The 20,626-nt window shown below is 44.0% G+C and overlaps 1 protein-coding gene across 1 annotated transcript in view; it reads left to right on the forward strand.

Annotated features, from left to right (window-relative positions):
* The window catches only part of Fras1 (Fraser extracellular matrix complex subunit 1), a 400,187-nt gene that overhangs the window by 230,587 nt on the left and 148,974 nt on the right, over nt 1-20,626 (forward strand). The window lies entirely within an intron of this gene.

Consider the following 20,626-nt stretch of genomic DNA (forward strand, 5'->3'; position numbering starts at 1 on the left):
CCAAAGGTGAAGGGGAGGGAAGGGGCTCATTGGATGTCAATGATACATTAGATTTTTGCTATTTGTCAGCAAAAGTTATCCAAGAGGGCAGTTTCATGTGACTTAATTTAACAGAGCATCAGAAATAGTTGCTCTCTTGCCATAGTGGTGAAGGAACTGGAGATTCACAAGGTGTCCCGGTTTCAGGTCATGGGAATTCAAAGGGTGGATATAGACCTTTGTCTGGGACAGTAAAAGTGTAAGAGGCAGAAAGGAAAATGTTTACATTTGGACAAATTGGACTTGCGGTGACAGTTGTACATCAGGGGTACTGTTCCTTGAAGAGGTTGAAGGGGTGCATTATAGCTTGCCAGCTCAGTTCCTGTTACTATTATCCTGAACTAGAATTCTATTTTCTTACATTGAAAAAGTGTCATGGAGTTTTTCAAATGACTTTGACCTAAAGGAAGGAAGGTGAGGAATTGTGTGGTGACAGAACAAACAGGGTGACACATACCCCTACTATGCAGTGTCCTCACAAGTGTCCATGGGGGCCACAAAGAGAAGGACCCTCTCTGTCCTCTCTGTGGTATGTGAGCACCTTTCAGGGACTGCGATTTACTTCTGGGATGTATTCTATATTTCAGCTGTTCCTGTGATCATCACCCAAGACCTCTTAATTGCACTTAACAGTTCAAAAAGAAAATTCCACTTAATCTATCACACAGACAAGAATAAACACATCCTGGGAACAGGTCCAATTACCCCAGTGTGTTCTCACATATGGAGATGTGTGTGGGGGGGTATTTCCTCCAAGTCTATCAAAGCAAATAGATAGTTGGTAGATTTGGGTCAGGGCTGAAGGTTTTCAGCAAAGACAAATGAAGTGGGATGAGGAGCAGGGGTGTATCAGCCTGTCACAGACATGGCTAAGTGCTATGGGAAGGCAGGAGTTTCTTCATAGTTTTTGTCTCCTCGCCCGCCCCCCATCTCAACGTTATCAAGAATTTCCAAAGCCCGGGGTGCTTTCTCTGTTTGTCTTTCTCAGCTAAAAGCTTTCTCCTGTTCACAGAAGAGGGTGAAATTAAAAAGAAAGCACAGATAAAGCCCTAAGGGGGAGATGTTCAAGTGCAGATACATTATAAAAAGTCTGTGCCCTGGGCTCTGTGAGTGCCCGGTAGGATGGCTGGCCTTCTCAGCTTTCTGGAAGAGATGAGAGTACTGACTGAGGGTGATAGTGCTGAGGATGAGGAGCTGGTTCACAGGGGAGGTGGAACTCTAGGAAGTTAAAACTTGATTGTTGCTTGCGCGGTGATGTCTAAAATGCTGATTCATATCCCCCTGATGTATAAGAGCATAAACAAAAGAGGAAAAGTGTCAAAGAAATACTGGTCTGAGCAATTATATATTGCATACAGTTTAATTCTAAAGGTAGTTATAGCTGTTAAATGTAACATTAAGGCTCTTGGCCAAAAATTTGGAAAGTGAAATACAGTTCTTAAATTTTCTAGCCTGGAGTTTTGGTTAAGCAAAATTAAGCAACTTCTACTGCTGCAGGAGCTTTGGAGCCTTACACATGTAAATCACTATGATAACAAGGGCTAGGTGGCATTTCCCAGTCATCTGACTGAATACCCATAGTCATAGCATTTCGCAGAGGTTGCCCATGGTCCCAGAACTCTCTTTGGGGAAGCACTCAACTAATAACTGGTGTTAATATTTTAAGTACTTCATTGGCAATTACTAAAATAAAATGAGACTATTAGCCCCTACATAGATCGTAGATTGACTCCCTTTCCCCTCCCTCCCTTCCTTCTGTCTCCTTCCTCCCTCCCCCTTCTTCCTTCTTTCTGTCCTTTCCCTGTGATTAGATGGTGGAATCACCCCAACAGATAGACCTTTGTCACCAGTTCCTTTTTAAAGAGTACTGCTGTTAGTAGTTTTTTCTTCTGATCATTAAGACAAACAACACCCTCTCAAAGCCTTTTTGAGTCATTACTGTGGTCTTCTCCATTCTTCGATAATGTTTCTGAAAGTAGGGTCCACATCATTTGGTGATATTGTAAACATGCCCAAATTAGCAGAGGCCAGATCTGCATTCTGGAAGAAGTTGCTACAGCTGCAGCTCTGAGTACCGGGTGGGGTCTGAGAGGAGCACCTGGGAAGGAGCCCGGGGGACCCCATGCTTCCATACTCAGACACAGGAGTGGGGGGAGGGCTGTGTTTCACAGCAGCTCCGGTCATGGCGAGGTGACCTGGAGCTGACAGCTGACACCATGACGAAGGGAAAGAAAAGCTCAGACTTTAAATGTGCAGTGGCTTGGTGGTTGTTAACTTGTTTTGATCATCAAAACCCTACCCATGATGCCTCAGCGCCTAACTCGGAGTCTTTTCCTTCCAGAATCTGCTTCCCTTTGGCGTCTTCCATGTTGTGATCTCCCTGTGTGCAGAGTGTTTCTCCCGCTTGGCACTGACTAACTCATGTTCTCTGCAGGACATCTTCATGAGCATCTAATAACAGGCGTGGCCCCTGAGGCGCATGTGAGAAGGGATGGGCTGATTGCTTCCCGGGCAGTTTTGCCATTTCACATCCATGTGGTCTTCAAGGGAGGTGGTGATTCAACCCTTCTTTTACACACAAACAAACTGGACTGCAAGAGAGCTGAAAGAGAGTTAAGTAATTGATCCAGCAAGCATGGTAGAACCAAGAACTGAATCTGGAGACTAGGATTTCATGATTCCCCTTGTCATTGTTAAACCTCACAGTGCTGAGTATGGCTGAGCACACACATTAGGGACTTAGGAACAGGTGTTTTTGTCTGCAGAGAGAGACAGACAGACAGACAGACAGAGCATAGTTTTTGAGTATGAGCAGTACAAGTGCACACGTGTGTGCGTGTGTACAGAGGCTAGAGGGTAACCTCAGGGGTCATCTTCAAGAACACCATCCACATCCACCTCTGTTGAGACAGAGCATCTCATTGGCCAGAAACTCATCAATTAGGGTAGACTGGATGAAGAATGAGTCCCAAGGATCCTTGTGCCTCAACCTCTCCCACACAGATTACAAGTGCATACTGTATCACGCCTGGTTTTTTAACATAGTTTCTAGGGATTGAACTCAGATCCTCACGTGTGTGAGACAAATGTACCACTGACTGAACACCCCCAGCTCCATATCAGATACTTTGTGCACATGTGTAGTGTTTGTCTGCATAGGTCCTCATGTGTGCACATGTATGTGTTCATATGTACATGAGTACGTGCAGGCCAGAGGGTGATGTCAGGTTTTGTCCCCAATCCCTCTGCACCACACTTCTGAAACAGAGCCTTCCCCTGGTCCTGAACTCCCTGATTCAGCTAAACAGGCCGGCCACTTCATTCCAGGTTCCACCGTCTGTCTGGCCTCCCAGGACCAGGATTATATGCGCTTACCACCATGCAAGGCATTTTCCCGTGGGTTCTGATCATCCAGCTCTGGTTCTCTTGCTTGTACAAAAGCACTTTGCAGCCGGAGCCACCGCCCAGCTTCTGGCTAGTGGATCAGAAGATGGATGGGCAGGGATGGCTATGATGATGAGGAAGCTTAGAGAGGGATTCTTTAAAAAAAACTGTCACGATGTGCTCCTGTAAATGCTGAGGAAGCCGATTAGACTGGTGTGGGTGCCCCACCTATGTAAGTGCCCCTGTTCTGTGGTGTTCCTGCTAACTGAGTAAATGGAAAAGAAAAGCACTCGCCCATGCTAAATTTTAGTAATCTGCGTCAATCCATGTCTACTTTAATCTTTTAAATGCATATGTACTTGAATGTTTTTATTTTAACAGTGGTAGCCAGCAGGTGCATCGTTCTTTTCTCTTGGCAGTGCATGCATTTGTATGTGTTGACGCTATTAGAAGGATCTGCATAATTGTCACCTTTAATGGTGAAGCAATGTTCAGTGATGTTGGCCATTTTCCTGTTGTGGTAGCTGTTGACAAGCAGGAGATAGATTAGCTAACAGGTCAAATATGACATGAGTGTGACTATGCTTTTGTTGACATGCTTATGGATTTGTAATTTTCTAAGTACTTTATCTTCTCGTTGGATCAATCTATAGAATCTTACTGCAGAGTTGTAATTACTAAAACATTCTGCTGTGTGTGTGTTTGTGAATAAAAACACACTGCACTGACTGTTTGACCAGCACATGGCTTGTGCTTGCGGAATGCCTGGGCTCCTAGAGTCTAGTCCATTCCTTCCTGCTCTACGGAACTTGATCGAGGAGCTTTTTCCTTAGTGTGATCCATATTCTGGTTTTTATCTCATCTTCTTCGCCCTCCTCTTCATTTCATCTGGTCCTGCTCTTCTATCTCTGCATATTTTCAATTTCCTTGTGCCCTCTATTTTTTTTAACACTGGCTTCTTTATTTCCCTTATCTCTTTCTTTTGTAATATACTTTCTTTTCTTATTTCTCATCATGTCACCCTATCTCCTACTGCTTGAACTATGGAATTGTATATCCAATTTCTTTCTGGAACTTTCACTGATTGTCTCCTCCTTATTCTCTCAGTTTGTAATTTTATTTAAGAGACAACAGGGTCTGCTGAGGGATGATTGAACACTTCAAGGCATTTCCTTAGTTTGAAACTTAAAAAAAAAAGACATGACCCATGCTTAAATTGAGGACTTCCTAAATTTAAACAAAAGGAAGGAAGGAAAGAAGAAAAAAGAGAAAGAAAAGCATCTGTTTCTCGGCCTTTGCATGACTCTCACGCCCCTGTACCCACAGGAACTGCAGCCTGAAAAAGTCCCAAGGAAATCCCAATCTGCATGCTACACTGGTACACAAAGCTATTTTTCTTTCTTCTGACTTTTGTTTATCCATGACTCATTTTGTAACCAGCGCAATTCAGATCCATGGAGTGACTCCCGTTTCCTAACTGTTCTAGCTGTGCGGTCGCCCTCGGCTGGGTTTCCTTCTCTTTCTTCCTATTGCAAAACTCCAAGCTTATGTCTCCCACACAGTAGCCTCATACACTCACCCCTGTAGCTGAATATTTTTCTCTGTCCTGCTGATCTTCCTGGTCTTTCCTGCTAAAATCTCCCACTTCTTCCCAAGATGAGGGTCAACCTTTAAAGACCAGCTTTGGTTTATAAAATAATAAAAGACCCAAATGTTACAATGGTTCCCACTTGAACTGTAGCAACTTCCCCCGAGAAACCTCCTGCCTAGCAAAACTGCTACACTGGGTGAACATCTCCAGCTGGAAGACCCTGTCCTTCTGGAGCTGAGCTGAAACACCCGGGAAGCCTTTCCCTGAGGCAAGGCTGTAAGCTGCTAAGCTTACTACAACCTGTGGTAGTCCTTGGCTCCCGAGCTCCAGGATTCCTTTCCATCTGAGCTGTGTAACACTCAGTATCCTGTGGCTCCTGAGTTCCAGGATACCTTTCCACCTGAGCTGTGTAACATTCAGTATTCTGTGACTCATGAGTGCCCGAATACCTGTCCCACTCCTGTTCCATCCCGATCCAACCGAAATGCCAACACCTGTCTTTTCTCATTGTTATGGTAAAGCTTGAGGGCAAATTTGGCAGATTCCATGGCAGGCAAGGGTGACCGAGGCAGGTGACAAACATGCCAGGCAGGCAGAGTTTAAATGAGAAATTTTATTAGAAAGAGGAGGGAGGGGGAAGGAAAGAGAAAAGAGGTAAAGAGATGCAGAGACACAGAGAGGACAGAAGAGAAGAGGGAGACAGGAAAAGTCCCATCTGCCCCAGGGGATCTGCAGGGAAGAGAGTGGGGAAGAGAGGTGAGCAGAGAGGAGCTGGAGAGAGAGGAACAGGAAGGAGAGCTGGAAAAGAGAGCATAAGTGAGCGGGGGTCTGTCTTTTAAAGGGGTCCTTTACAGCTGCTTGCAGACTACATAATCATGGAACCCTGGGCTGACCAGGGTACGGCCTGAGTGCATTCTGCCAGGTGACAGGGGCAGGCCAGCATAATGCCTGAATCCTTCCACTCATATTACCCTGTCATGAGCGTTTCCAGGGAAGGTTACCCTCCTAGTCTGCTTCCCATAGCACCTGCCAGGTGGCCTCCCAGTCAGCTGACTTGCCATGAGCACTAATTGAAGAGAATCGCTCTCTGTTTGGAGCTAAATCAAGTGCAACATGAGTTGGATGCAAGATGCCAAGATATATGAACACAAGCGGTGTGCATGCCACTTGTCAGCTGCAGTGGGAGCTGCCCCAAAGCGAGAGCTTTGACATTGCCAGTCACCGTGTCCAAACGCCTCAGTCTTCACACAGTTCCCTTGGCCCCTGGTGGAGCCTTCTTGGTAGTATGTCAGCACCGGGGAGAAACCACTGTCCTGTCACATTAAGGTCAGTCTGTCATGGAGGGGTTTTGTTTGGCCAATTTAAGAGTAAAGCAGTAGCCGACAGCACTGGGTAGAGATGCTTTATTTGTTTGTTTGGTCTGTTGGTTTTACTTTGTTTGTTTTATGGCTATTATACTAATTTAGACTCTCTGAAGGAAAGAAAAAGGAAACAATTTTTAAGCACTTTTGGGTGGGCTGAGCCCAACATAATAGTTAAAAAGGGAAAGGAATGTGTTGTTTCTTTTCTGCCACTCATACTTTCTAAATTTCTTTCGTGCTAATTTCACAAATTGAACTCTATCAGCTCTTAACAATGGGAATTCAAATCCTACACTCTTTGTTTTGCTTTTAATACATTTACACAATGAATTTTTGTCATTTCCACCTCCAATTCTCCTCTCTCAGATTCTTTCCTGCTGGAATCTCCTTCTCAAGTCTTCTCTTCCTTTCATGGCTTCTTGTTAATGTGTTGCCCACTGAGTTTAGTTAGTTCCACCTTGAGCATGTGGGTAGGAGACTATTTGGTAGAGCAGAAAATGCTACCCACTGAAAAAATGACACCTCCTCTTCCAATAACCTTTATGTGCCAGTTGTCCTTCAGGGAGGGTGAGGCCTCATGGATGGTGAGACCCCACAGGCATGGTGCAGTGTTAAGGGGCACAGTCCTGTCCTGAATTTGTGCAGATAACCACAGCAGCAGTAAGTTCATGAGTGCGGCCATGTCTTCTCCCAGTGTCTTTTCGTTACACACCTTTCCAACCTCTGGCTCTTACAGTCTTCCCTCTCCTTCCAGATGTTCAGTGCATACTAAAAGGGGTGATATAGCTCTTCCATTTAGGCCAAGCACTCCACCATCACACAGCTTCAGCATTTTCCGTTATGAGTTGCTGTGCTTACCTACAGTAAGAAGTGTCTCTGATGGGGCACTGCACTAATCTGTGGATTTAACACCTGGATTCAGAACAACAATAATATAACAAGACCATTTAGCAAAATAGAACTCAAAAGCTCTCCTCCCAGCCTAGGTTCTTGACCAGGTTTACATTAAATACTACACTTACAAAAAGTTTGGAGGTTCTGCATGACATCATCTCTCTATTACCTGGTGGAGGACAGATACAAGTGTTGATTATTTTAACTACTTCCAAATGCACTCAATGCAGTTGCATTAAGAACCTAATCAGCCCATAAGATATTCTTAAAAATCTCCCTGTATGTCTAAATTTGTCTTTATAGATCATTACTTATCAGCAAAAGAGTCACTGCCCCTTGAAATCAACATTCAGATCATTGCTTTAATAGCACACATTGACTTGAATATCTTCAAGCTTTCCTGACTTTGCTCTGAAGATGAGAAATAAGCCATCTCACCGGTGTGTGCAGCCATCCGTCATGGTTGTAAGCAATCCTCACTGATCCTCGAAGCAGAGTCTTTGATTTGGAGAAAGCATCACACAGCGATGACCACATGCAATTTCCACACAGCTGCAGGGCAGCATATTAGAGGGTGTTGCAGCTGCTGAGTTCAAATATTAATTTTTGATTTGTTTACATTTCGAGGGGTCTGCATGCTGTGTCTATTTAGAAAACAACTAGTGCTTAAAACAAGAAATGTATTTATTTTATCCGGAGCTAGTTCTCTGTCTCCAGACTTCCCTGTAATATGCTCATTAATTTGCTTGCTCTGAGCGTGAACTCACTGTTTATTAACAAGGTGGCATGTATGCAAACAACTGGAAGCCCATCTGCCTGCTCCACACCACACGTGCTCATTATACACCGGTAATCTGAAACAGGCTGAGCATAAATGTATCCGAGTCTCACTTTTCTCCTTGTCACTCTTAATGAACGTTACAGTTAAAGACCCTCCACTGTAATTGCAATGGTGACAAGAAGATTTCACTTCCTGAGTGGCAGTGGGAAGAAGCTGAAAGGCAGCTTCCTGCAATAGTCTCTGTTTAAGCAATCAGTGTATGCACACATCATCTAGGCATATCTCAGGTCAAGCTCCTGTTTTTTCATTATAGGCAGGAGGATGAGCTAGCCATGGATGCCTCCCTGCACAGATGGGGCTTTAGGATGGATGTTAATCCTCACCAAGGCCCTTAGACTGCTGGGTTGGAAATTCAGGTCCCTATTTTCAGCAACTGCAACACCAGTATAGATAGGAGATACTGCTGTAGATGCTGCCCCTGGAATGTCCCGGGAACTGCTTCAGATGTATCATGAGCACGGCCGGAAGCAGAAGTGGGGAGCAGTTCAGGGGGAATTCGTTCTGGGGTGTGTTGGCCTCTCTGAGGACACTGTCATTTTAAGGGTGTCATTTCTGGCTGGCTGTACTCATACAGCACGTATCCAGTGCCATCAGATTACTATTTGTCAGATGGTTACCACTTACCAAGAAGAATTGAGTCTCCTCCAAATCAGATCAGTTCTTAGGAAGTATGGGATTAGCTGTGTGAAGTCACCAGTGTCGCAGCAGTTCATGGGAACACACAGTCATCTCCTACAGTACCTGGAGATGGGACTCATGCCACATTTAAATTTGTTTAGATTGTATAATGGACACATTTGGCTGGCCCGTGGGATAGTTCTCTCTTCGTTATCTCAAATTGTAACTGACAAGGCAGTTATGTATTCTCTCTCTCTCTCTCTCTCTCTCTCTCTCTCTCTCTCTCTCACACACACACACACACACACACACACACACACACTGCCAAGTACCATCCTTTTCCTCCCAGGTCGAAGTAGATTTTTGAAAACTAGTGGGTACACTCGTTAGTAACGCTTTCGGGGCCTATCAGATTCTCCACACTTTCCTGATACTCTTTTTTTCATTTTAAAGTACAGTTTCTGCGTTTTTTGTTGTTGTGGTGGTGTTTTGTTTTGTTTGTCCCTACGAAGTCAGCTCTTTACACAGGCTTTGGTGGAGGTCAGCAGGTAATTCTAGCAGGTCTAAATCATGTGGAGGTTTCAGTCTTTCCAGGCTTCATGAGATCAACCCCTGATCTTGCTACGAATAGCAGAACACACACGGTAATGGAGCTAGGAAAGGACAAGAGCTTGGAAGGTACTTTCTGCAGGGATGTCCCTGGAGGCAGAGGCTTCCACTGTATTCAGAACGAAGAACATCCCAATCACTTTATTCTTAGGCACACACAGGGTACAGTTTCTGAAGTGAATTGGCAGCATGTGACCCTGACCTTTTTAGTGCAACTATTGTTTCTTTTTTGGTCATCTTGGAGCCAAGACCTGAAAAGGGATCACATTTATTGATTTGTGTGTGTGTGTGTGTGTGTGTGTGTGTGTATGAGAGAGAGAGACAGAGACAGAGACAGAGACAGAGAGAGACAGAGAGAGAGAGAGAGAGAGAGAGAGAGAGAGAGAGAGAGAAGGTCTACAAGCACCAGTGTTCACAGGCACATGTGTGTCACAACATGCTTATTGAGGTCAGAAAACAATTTGTGGGACTCAGTTCTTCTACCAAACAGGGCTTGTACTCAAGTTGTCAGAGCCATCACACTGACTGGCCTAGTATTTTTTTCAATAATCTTTTTGTTTTATCCATAAACCACATTGGGGTTCCCTCCTACATACTATTTAATTGATCCAAATTGACTTTGGTATCCGTTGTGAGGGACTAGCATTTGTCAAAAAGGTCATTTCCGGGCATACACCAAGACACGTTCTTCCTTCCCAAGGTACACCTCAACACTGCCATGTGTTTTAAGCCTGCTTGATTAAGCATACACCCAGTCCTGCTTTGGAATATTATCAGCAGAGAAGGTTCTTCTGCAGAGGGGGCGATAACAAGTTACAGGGAGACCAGGAAATGATCAGTAGGGACCCCACCTTCTCAGCAAAGGTTTCACATTGAGAGCTGCAGGGTGTCAGAATTTTCTTTTTCATTGTTGTTATTCTTTGTTTGTTAGTTTTAATTGGTGTTTCTTGGTGTAACAGTCCTTCAGAATTTTCTTAGATTGTTGAGATTTTGCTATGGTTCTATAGTATTCTTCTATTACCACTTTGTAAGAAACAATTTCTCATTGAAAGTGGTAAGTAAAACAGAGACCTCAGTAAATAGAACAACACTAATCCCTCACTCCCTGCCCCCACATACCCCACATACCCCACATGCCAATTTCCAATTCCCTTTTTCTTGATTTGCTAAGGTCTCCCTAACCCAGTCTAGCCGTATTTCACAGGACTCCTTTGTGTGTTGTTTGCTTGTCTGTCTGAGACGAGATCTCACTGTGTAGCCCAGGTTGGCCTTGAATTTGTTGTAATCATTTTCCCCAACCTCTCCAAGGCTGGGATTACAAGTCTGCATCACTGTTCCCAGCTTTGGATACATACTCAGACCAGCCATATAAACTCCTTTCTTGGAGACACCCTGCTTCATTCTGCTACTGCTTTGGGTCTAAGTGTTCCCCTTTTCTTGAAAACGTTTCCATCCCCTCTCATCCCCGCCCAGTTCTCTTGTCTTTGCAGATAACTCACCCCCCACCACCACCACCGCTGACCCTTTTAACTAGTTTGGCTCCTGGTACCTAGTGCCAAGGCCCCCTGACCTCATCCTTATAGCCTTGTAGGTCTCCAGCCACTATTACCACTCCACACTCGCTGTACGCCTTCGAGCTGCCCAGCCTGCCATCTCCATCACCCTGCATCACAGAACGCTATAGACACAACCCTCTTTCAGGTGACGGTGCAACCCAGGTCTGCTCAGCATTTAACCTGCTCCTCCCTGGGAGGGGAATCTGATGTAGAGTGGATGGCCTTGCTGCCCCTTCCCCTCAACAGAAGGTGCCTCTGTAAGCTGGGGTAGGAAGTTGGAGAGGACACAGATTATATTGATGGAGGTAGGCCGGTGTTTGTTCATTCATATGCACATTTGGGGCTGTGTTGTTGGTATCTTTCCCCCATCTTTTGTCTTTTACCTGCACCTTGAGCTAATAAATAGGTAACTTTGCAGGTAAGGCTTTGATGAGTTCTCAGGGAGAGCTTGTGACACCATGCTGCCTATTCAGTGGGGATAGCTGCAAACAATAGAGAAAGAACTCTTGTATTGGTGTTGCACATTATTGATTTCTTGTACACACTAACTTCTTGGACAGAATCATACAATCAGGATCATTTAACCAATTGTGCCAAAACCTCTATGAATACTGTAGCTACTTAAATATTTTTGTTGTTTGAAAAATATTTTTTCAAATGCTCAATTTCACATACAATTATAAAACAATGAGGTAAAATATGGTAAGACAACTTTTCACTAATCTGATTGATTAATCAAGGTTGTTTTATTTAAACGTATTTATATGTATATGTTCATTTATATGTGTATATGTTAATTTAAATATATATTTAATGTATGCATTATAATACTTATATATATTCATAGTGTTTGCATAGTTATGACAAAGTAGACTCAAATGTCTCTTAGAAACACCAAATGATAAGAAGTTTCTAGAAAGAAAATATCAAGGCCTATTAAGAATTGTACATTGTTTTTCATGCCCAGTGTGGTAAAGGTATGTCTTCATCTGGGTCTGGCATGTGTGAACCCAGGAATTAAGTCCTCCATCTCCAGTTTCCCCATTTATCAAAGGGACAGGATGGCATGGCGCAGTCTGTTTCTTGAAAAGAAATTTGCATTGTGGCAGTTGAGGTAGCACCTAATGCGTGTTCAGAGGCCACAAATACAAGCTCTAATGATATTATTAGCTATACCTTCTTAATGTTGTCCTTTAAGAATGATCAGGAATGCAGATGAAGATTTGTACACAAAGCTTTTTATTGTGTCTTAAGTAGAAGAGTGGAGTCAAAGGTCCACGCTGTCATAAACATGACCTTTTCTACTTGTTGACTTAAACCTGCAGTACTATGTGGTCCTTAAAAACTGTGTTGATGCTGGGCGGTGGTGGCACATGCCTTTAATCCCAGCACTCGGGAGGCAGAGGCAGGTGGATCTCTGTGAGTTTGAGGCCGGGCTGGACCGATAGCCTCCAAAACAAATCAGAGAAACCCTATCTTGTAAAAACCAAAACAAAAAAACAAAACAAAACAAAAAAAAAACTGTGTTGACAGAACGTCCCTGGTGGCATGTGGAGATGCTGATGGGACTGAGTGGGAAGTTCAAAGTGTCCACATTTCATATAATCTCACCTGTGTAAAAATCTACACGTGAAAGTCCATGTAGGAAAAGCATAAAAAAAAGAATGTCAACATCAGTCGTTCTCCACTCTGACAAGCATTCCTAAGGTGGTTTTTGGTTTTCATGTGTACTTTGAAGAATTACTTTCCATGTCTTATTCTATAGATAGATTTGCTGTCAGAGAAATAAAGTCCTGGAATATATTTTCAATGCTGCATAGCCCCCTCTTCTGTGTAGAACATGACAGCTCTCGGGATGAAGTCTTAAGCCAGCTCGGAGATGGTGACCAGTGGGACTGGCCGCTTGTGGCCCAATGTCCTGAGCTCCATGTCTGCTCCAGGGAACAATACTTCTTTGAATGTAAGCCAGAACATTTGTATTGATCCTCAGGCTCTTGTTGCCCTGGTTTCTGGCTTCCTTCCTGTATCATCCGTCATACTGAGGTCTCCCAAGGAATTTTTTCTAAAAAGATTTTGATTTCAAGCTTCTGAAAAAAGGCTGTTTCCTAGATTTTAGAAATTTATTATTCTTCCTTTCCTTGGCTTAATAAAAATCAGTCAACCAACCATGATTCACAGCGGGATTCCACCGCACATTTATTTCAGTGGTGGTTTGTTGGGGCTGGTGTGTACGCATGGCAGGAGTGGGAGGGGAGGTTTAGGTAAAGGGATTAATACAGGAACTCCCTCAGATTGTTGTTTTGCAATGAATTTATTCATAGGATTGGGTATTCAGTGTGACTTTTTGAACAATAGAATAAATACAGACAGTGAACTAAAAGAGAAAGTCCAACTTTCAAACTGAAGTAGTTATACCCTCCCGTGGAAGGCAGAGCTGTAATCTAACTTGGATGAATGTGACACTATGGGCAACTCGTGGTTGACTTTTATATTTTCAGATGTCATTTATTGATTTCTTCCTCGCCTCTGGTATTCACTCTATCATGCCCTGTGATATGCCATGGGATTGATGGATGCCTTCTGTCCTACAGCTGCTTTAGCGGGGAGCTTTGGAAGGAGCTGAGGCCCTGAGTGATTGCAGTCTGCACTCCGGAGCCCTTTCACTGGCCTCTGGGATCTGAATGCACACAGCCCGCCATGTTTGCTTTGAGGTTTCCACAGACGTGGTTGGGAGGACAGAAGTTATGGAGGGGTGCATTAGCTTCTTTTCCCTTTGCTGTGATTGGATACCCGGAAGAAGCGACCTGAGGAAGGACGGATTTGTTTGGGCTTTTAGCTCATGAGAATACTCGGAACAGAGAAAGGAATGGTAGGGAAAGCTCTGTGGGGAAATGTGAGGTACAGGCACAAAGATGAATGCTGGTGTTCAGTCAGCTTTCTTCCTTTTTATGCAGCTCATGGTCCCAGCCTATGGGCATAGTGCCACTTGTGTTCAAGACGTGACTTCCGTCAGCATCTATGCCTTTCTTTCTGCATTAAAAAAAAAAAAACCTCAGACCAGTGGTTCTCAACCTGTGGGTCGTGACCCCCTTGGGGTCAAACTGGAAAACACAAGTATCTACATTATGATTCCTAACAGTAGCAGAATTACAGTTATGAGGTAGCAACGAAGGTACTTTTTTGGTAGGGGGCCTCCACAACATCAGTAACTGTACTAAAGGGTGGCAGCTTTAGGAAGGTTGAGAACTCCTACCCTAGGGAATTTCAAAGCAAATTCTGTGGCTCTAAATCTGAAGTTGATGATCAAGAGTAACTGTCACAAGGACTGCAGAGAATTCCTATATTTATCTGTCAATTGGAGCCACAGAAAGAGGACCCAACCAATGCTGGGATAGAATAAACAATGCTAAGAGGAGAGAAAGTGCTTCAAAGAGAAAGGCTGGTTAGAAGTGTCACGCTGTGGGATTTCTCAAAGGATAAGGAGGAATCCAGTCAATTTTGTCACTTATTGTCCACCAGAGACCTGTCAAGACAGTTGTGGAGGCTGAAACAGGACACACCAAGGTGGGTATTAGAAGTGAAGGAAGCTGGGTGGCATATTAGTAATTTTTTTCTCTGACTGAATATCTGACAAGAAGCCAGTCAAGAGAGGAAGGCTTTCATTTTGGCTGACTGTTTTAGGGATACCCTGAATTATGGTGGGGGGAATGTTGCATTAGGTGGTAGGAGAGAGCAGTGGTTTGCTAACACTGGGTAACCACGAGGCAGATAAAATGAGGCTAGATGCCAGACTGAACTATAACCTCAAGGCCTACTCCTCCAAACCCAGCAAACCACTTCCTCCAGCTAGGTGCTCCTTCCTGAAGGCCCCACAACCTCAGAAAATAGCATCACCAACTGAGTGTCAAACACAGGAGCCTGTGGGAGCCTGTGAGGGGCATTTTATAACCAAGGCAGTAACAGGTGATTTCAGGGAAAGACAGTGAGCCAAGATGTTTGTACAGAAATCTCTGGGGACTGGAGGTCGTATGCAACATGTCAAGGACAGGGTAAAGAGACGGGGGGGGGGCGTGGGGGAGCGCTGGTAACAGAATTAAGCATGTCAGGCGGAGTCCGGTGAGATGGAAAATGGGATAAAAATGAGTAAAGATAAATGTTCCTAGCTGAAAGGAACAAAAGGAGGCTGCAATGCACCCAGACTGAGTGAAGTCAACTGGAACACTTGGTGGGTGTGAACACTTGGTGGGTGTGAATCATTGGTGGGTGTAGTGTTGCGATATCTTGGATGGAGTAGAGAGACTTTCAAGTTGGCTTTTTAAAAAGCAAAAGGGACTGTTCATAGCCCAGCCACACCTGGATATACAGTTTGTTCTTTATGCAAACAGCCTGCAGAAATGCTCAATTTCACATACAATTATAAAACAATGAGGTAAAATATGGTAAGACAACTTTTCACTAATCTTATTGATTAATCAAGGTTGTTTTATTTAAACGTATTTATATGTATATGTTCATTTATATGTGTATATGTTAATTTAAATATATATTTAATGTATGCATTATAATACTTATATATATTCATAGTGTTTGCATAGTTATGACAAAGTAGACTCAAATGTCTCTTAGAAACACCAAATGATAAGAAGTTTCTAGAAAGAAAATATCAAGGCCTATTAAGAATTGTACATTGTTTTTCATGCCCAGTGTGGTAAAGGTATGTCTTCATCTGGGTCTGGCATGTGTGAACCCAGGAATTAAGTCCTCCATCTCCAGTTTCCCCATTTATCAAAGGGACAGGATGGCATGGCGCAGTCTGTTTCTTGAAAAGAAATTTGCATTGTGGCAGTTGAGGTAGCACCTAATGCGTGTTCAGAGGCCACAAATACAAGCTCTAATGATATTATTAGCTATACCTTCTTAATGTTGTCCTTTAAGAATGATCAGGAATGCAGATGAAGATTTGTACACAAAGCTTTTTATTGTGTCTTAAGTAGAAGAGTGGAGTCAAAGGTCCACGCTGTCATAAACATGACCTTTTCTACTTGTTGACTTAAACCTGCAGTACTATGTGGTCCTTAAAAACTGTGTTGATGCTGGGCGGTGGTGGCACATGCCTTTAATTCCAGCACTCGGGAGGCAGAGGCAGGTGGATCTCTGTGAGTTCGAGGCCGGGCTGGACCGATAGCCTCCAAAACAAATCAGAGAAACCCTATCTTGTAAAAAACAAAACAAAAAAACAAAACAAAACAAAAAAAAAACTGTGTTGACAGAACGTCCCTGGTGGCATGTGGAGATGCTGATGGGACTGAGTGGGAAGTTCAAAGTGTCCACATTTCATATAATCTCACCTGTGTAAAAATCTACACGTGAAAGTCCATGTAGGAAAAGCATAAAAAAAAGAATGTCAACATCAGCCGTTCTCCACTCTGACAAGCATTCCTAAGGTGGTTTTTGGTTTTCATGTGTACTTTGAAGAATTACTTTCCATGTCTTATTCTATAGATAGATTTGCTGTCAGAGAAATAAAGTCCTGGAATATATTTTCAATGCTGCATAGCCCCCTCTTCTGTGTAGAACATGACAGCTCTCGGGATGAAGTCTTAAGCCAGCTCGGAGATGGTGACCAGTGGGACTGGCCGCTTGTGGCCCAATGCCCTGAGCTCCATGTCTGCTCCAGGGAACAATACTTCTTTGAATGTAAGCCAGAACATTTGTATTGATCCTCAGGCTCTTGTTGCCCTGGTTTCTGGCTTCCTTCCTGTATCATCCGTCATACTGAGGTCTCCCAAGGAATTTTTTCTAAAAAGATTTTGATTTCAAGCTTCTGAAAAAAGGCTGTTTCCTAGATTTTAGAAATTTATTATTCTTCCTTTCCTTGGCTTAATAAAAATCAGTCAACCAACCATGATTCACAGCGGGATTCCACCGCACATTTATTTCAGTGGTGGTTTGTTGGGGCTGGTGTGTACGCATGGCAGGAGTGGGAGGGGAGGTTTAGGTAAAGGGATTAATACAGGAACTCCCTCAGATTGTTGTTTTGCAATGAATTTATTCATAGGATTGGGTATTCAGTGTGACTTTTTGAACAATAGAATAAATACAGACAGTGAACTAAAAGAGAAAGTCCAACTTTCAAACTGAAGTAGTTATACCCTCCCGTGGAAGGCAGAGCTGTAATCTAACTTGGATGAATGTGACACTATGGGCAACTCGTGGTTGACTTTTATATTTTCAGATGTCATTTATTGATTTCTTCCTCGCCTCTGGTATTCACTCTATCATGCCCTGTGATATGCCATGGGATTGATGGATGCCTTCTGTCCTACAGCTGCTTTAGCGGGGAGCTTTGGAAGGAGCTGAGGCCCTGAGTGATTGCAGTCTGCACTCCGGAGCCCTTTCACTGGCCTCTGGGATCTGAATGCACACAGCCCGCCATGTTTGCTTTGAGGTTTCCACAGACGTGGTTGGGAGGACAGAAGTTATGGAGGGGTGCATTAGCTTCTTTTCCCTTTGCTGTGATTGGATACCCGGAAGAAGCGACCTGAGGAAGGACGGATTTGTTTGGGCTTTTAGCTCATGAGAATACTCGGAACAGAGAAAGGAATGGTAGGGAAAGCTCTGTGGGGAAATGTGAGGTACAGGCACAAAGATGAATGCTGGTGTTCAGTCAGCTTTCTTCCTTTTTATGCAGCTCATGGTCCCAGCCTATGGGCATAGTGCCACTTGTGTTCAAGACGTGACTTCCGTCAGCATCTATGCCTTTCTTTCTGCATTAAAAAAAAAAAACCTCAGACCAGTGGTTCTCAACCTGTGGGTCGTGACCCCCTTGGGGTCAAACTGGAAAACACAAGTATCTACATTATGATTCCTAACAGTAGCAGAATTACAGTTATGAGGTAGCAACGAAGGTACTTTTTTGGTAGGGGGCCTCCACAACATCAGTAACTGTACTAAAGGGTGGCAGCTTTAGGAAGGTTGAGAACTCCTACCCTAGGGAATTTCAAAGGTGTGGCTCTAAATCTGAAGTTGATGATCAAGAGTAACTGTCACAAGGACTGCAGAGAATTCCTATATTTATCTGTCAATTGGAGCCACAGAAAGAGGACCCAACCAATGCTGGGATAGAATAAACAATGCTAAGAGGAGAGAAAGTGCTTCAAAGAGAAAGGCTGGTTAGAAGTGTCACGCTGTGGGATTTCTCAAAGGATAAGGAGGAATCCAGTCAATTTTGTCACTTATTGTCCACCAGAGACCTGTCAAGACAGTTGTGGAGGCTGAAACAGGACACACCAAGGTGGGTATTAGAAGTGAAGGAAGCTGGGTGGCATATTAGTAATTTTTTTCTCTGACTGAATATCTGACAAGAAGCCAGTCAAGAGAGGAAGGCTTTCATTTTGGCTGACTGTTTTAGGGATACCCTGAATTATGGTGGGGGGAATGTTGCATTAGGTGGTAGGAGAGAGCAGTGGTTTGCTAACACTGGGTAACCACGAGGCAGATAAAATGAGGCTAGATGCCAGACTGAACTATAACCTCAAGGCCTACTCCTCCAAACCCAGCAAACCACTTCCTCCAGCTAGGTGCTCCTTCCTGAAGGCCCCACAACCTCAGAAAATAGCATCACCAACTGAGTGTCAAACACAGGAGCCTGTGGGAGCCTGTGAGGGGCATTTTATAACCAAGGCAGTAACAGGTGATTTCAGGGAAAGACAGTGAGCCAAGATGTTTGTACAGAAATCTCTGGGGACTGGAGGTCGTATGCAACATGTCAAGGACAGGGTAAAGAGACGGGGGGGGGGGGCGTGGGGGAGCGCTGGTAACAGAATTAAGCATGTCAGGCGGAGTCCGGTGAGATGGAAAATGGGATAAAAATGAGTAAAGATAAATGTTCCTAGCTGAAAGGAACAAAAGGAGGCTGCAATGCACCCAGACTGAGTGAAGTCAACTGGAACACTTGGTGGGTGTGAACACTTGGTGGGTGTGAATCATTGGTGGGTGTAGTGTTGCGATATCTTGGATGGAGTAGAGAGACTTTCAAGTTGGCTTTTTAAAAAGCAAAAGGGACTGTTCATAGCCCAGCCACACCTGGATATACAGTTTGTTCTTTATGCAAACAGCCTGCAGAGATCCCCAAGATCAGACAAGTCAATAGATACTGATTTACTATACCCTCAGACTACTCCAGAGACCTGCTTACTTGTCCTCAAAATGTCACCACGATGACGATTCTCTTTCATGTCTCTGGCTACATCCAGTCAATGCAGCTGTTCTCTAGCCCAACTGAACATCTGCAAATCTTGTCCGTACATGCCCAAAACCAGGATGCTCTGCCCACACTTGCCTGGAGGAGGACGAGCTCGTGGCACCCCAGCCAATGGGGCCTTCACTAGGTAGTGAGTATTTCCTGGGCTTCCATGCACATAGAACACTACCTTCATTTGCTCTATTTTCTGAAACATTTTAACTTCTTCAGACCCACCTCCAGGCTTGTGCTTCTACCCTGTGAGGGCAGCACAGGGTAAGAACAAAGCACTTGGCAATATGCAAGTCATACACAGCCGTGGGGGTCAGGGGACAGCCTCCTTCTCATATTCCCCTTCATGCGGCCGCCATTTCCTTGATGATGTAGTAAAGGTATGTAATAAGGATTCACTTAACTCCTAGGATATCATGTGTTGTCTCTAATACTGGTGAAAGGCTGCCTGCTGTTTGAAACACCAAAGTTCAATAAAAGGTCAGGGATATATTGCTTATGATCTAGTAAAGTCATTGAAGATCAGAATGCAAAGCTAACCATAGCCATAGAAGCTGGGCAATGGTAGCACACATGAGAGTTAATCAGTCTAAAAGAGAAACAGAACTCATGCCTTTAATCCCAGCACTAGAGAGATGTATAATATAGGAGCAGGGCATTCAGTCTCCAGCCACACTGAGGATTCGTGGAGCCAGGATTGCCCCTCAGTGTGAGGTAGAGGTAAGAGCTAGAGACTGGCTGCTTTGCTTTTCTGATCTTCAGTGACTTTATTAGATCATAAACGATCTATCGCCACACCTCAGTTTGTGTGATAGAAGAGTTGGCATTTTTGAAGAGGGTACTTTGACTTAATTTCTGGGGCAGCAGGAGTGAGTCTCATGCTGATTGGAGTGCTGGTGTGGGAATGAGGTCTGCTTCCTGCTCTGAGAGTATTTGTAGATGATCAACAGTTAATGTTTCTCCGAAAGCACAGAAGCCAGGGATCATGGATGCAATCAGTGTTGCTGACATGGGCTTTTTTTAAAAAAAGAGCAGATGTAGCCTGGATCACTGGCATGACCTATAATACAAGAGATGAAACAAGACATCCGAGCCCTGGCAAGGTAGGAACAGGTGCAAACAAGTGCGTGGAGTCCCCTAGAGGAAACATGGAAGGGACCTAAAGCCAGAATCCTTTCTCCCTGTCCTACACCTCAACTATTTTCATTTGGCGGTGATTAGCATCCCTGGGTTTCTTCTGCCATGGAGATGAAGAATTATGAAGGAGACTTTGAGGTAATTACCACTTGAAGGCAGAGCCGAGGAACTGTTCACACACAATGGAGGCTGAACCCGACTGAGCTCTTTATTAAGGATTGACTATTATATGGGTAAGAACAAGATAGTGCTGACTGCACCAGACAATTTGTTTTATGACTTTAATCATGACTGGTACGACAGAGCTGCTGAGAACCATCTATCAGATCATGAAAATGATAT

This window comes from Mesocricetus auratus, unplaced genomic scaffold (genome assembly GCF_017639785.1).
Source record: "Mesocricetus auratus isolate SY011 unplaced genomic scaffold, BCM_Maur_2.0 Super-Scaffold_100006, whole genome shotgun sequence".
NCBI classification, from domain to species: Eukaryota; Metazoa; Chordata; class Mammalia; order Rodentia; family Cricetidae; genus Mesocricetus; species Mesocricetus auratus.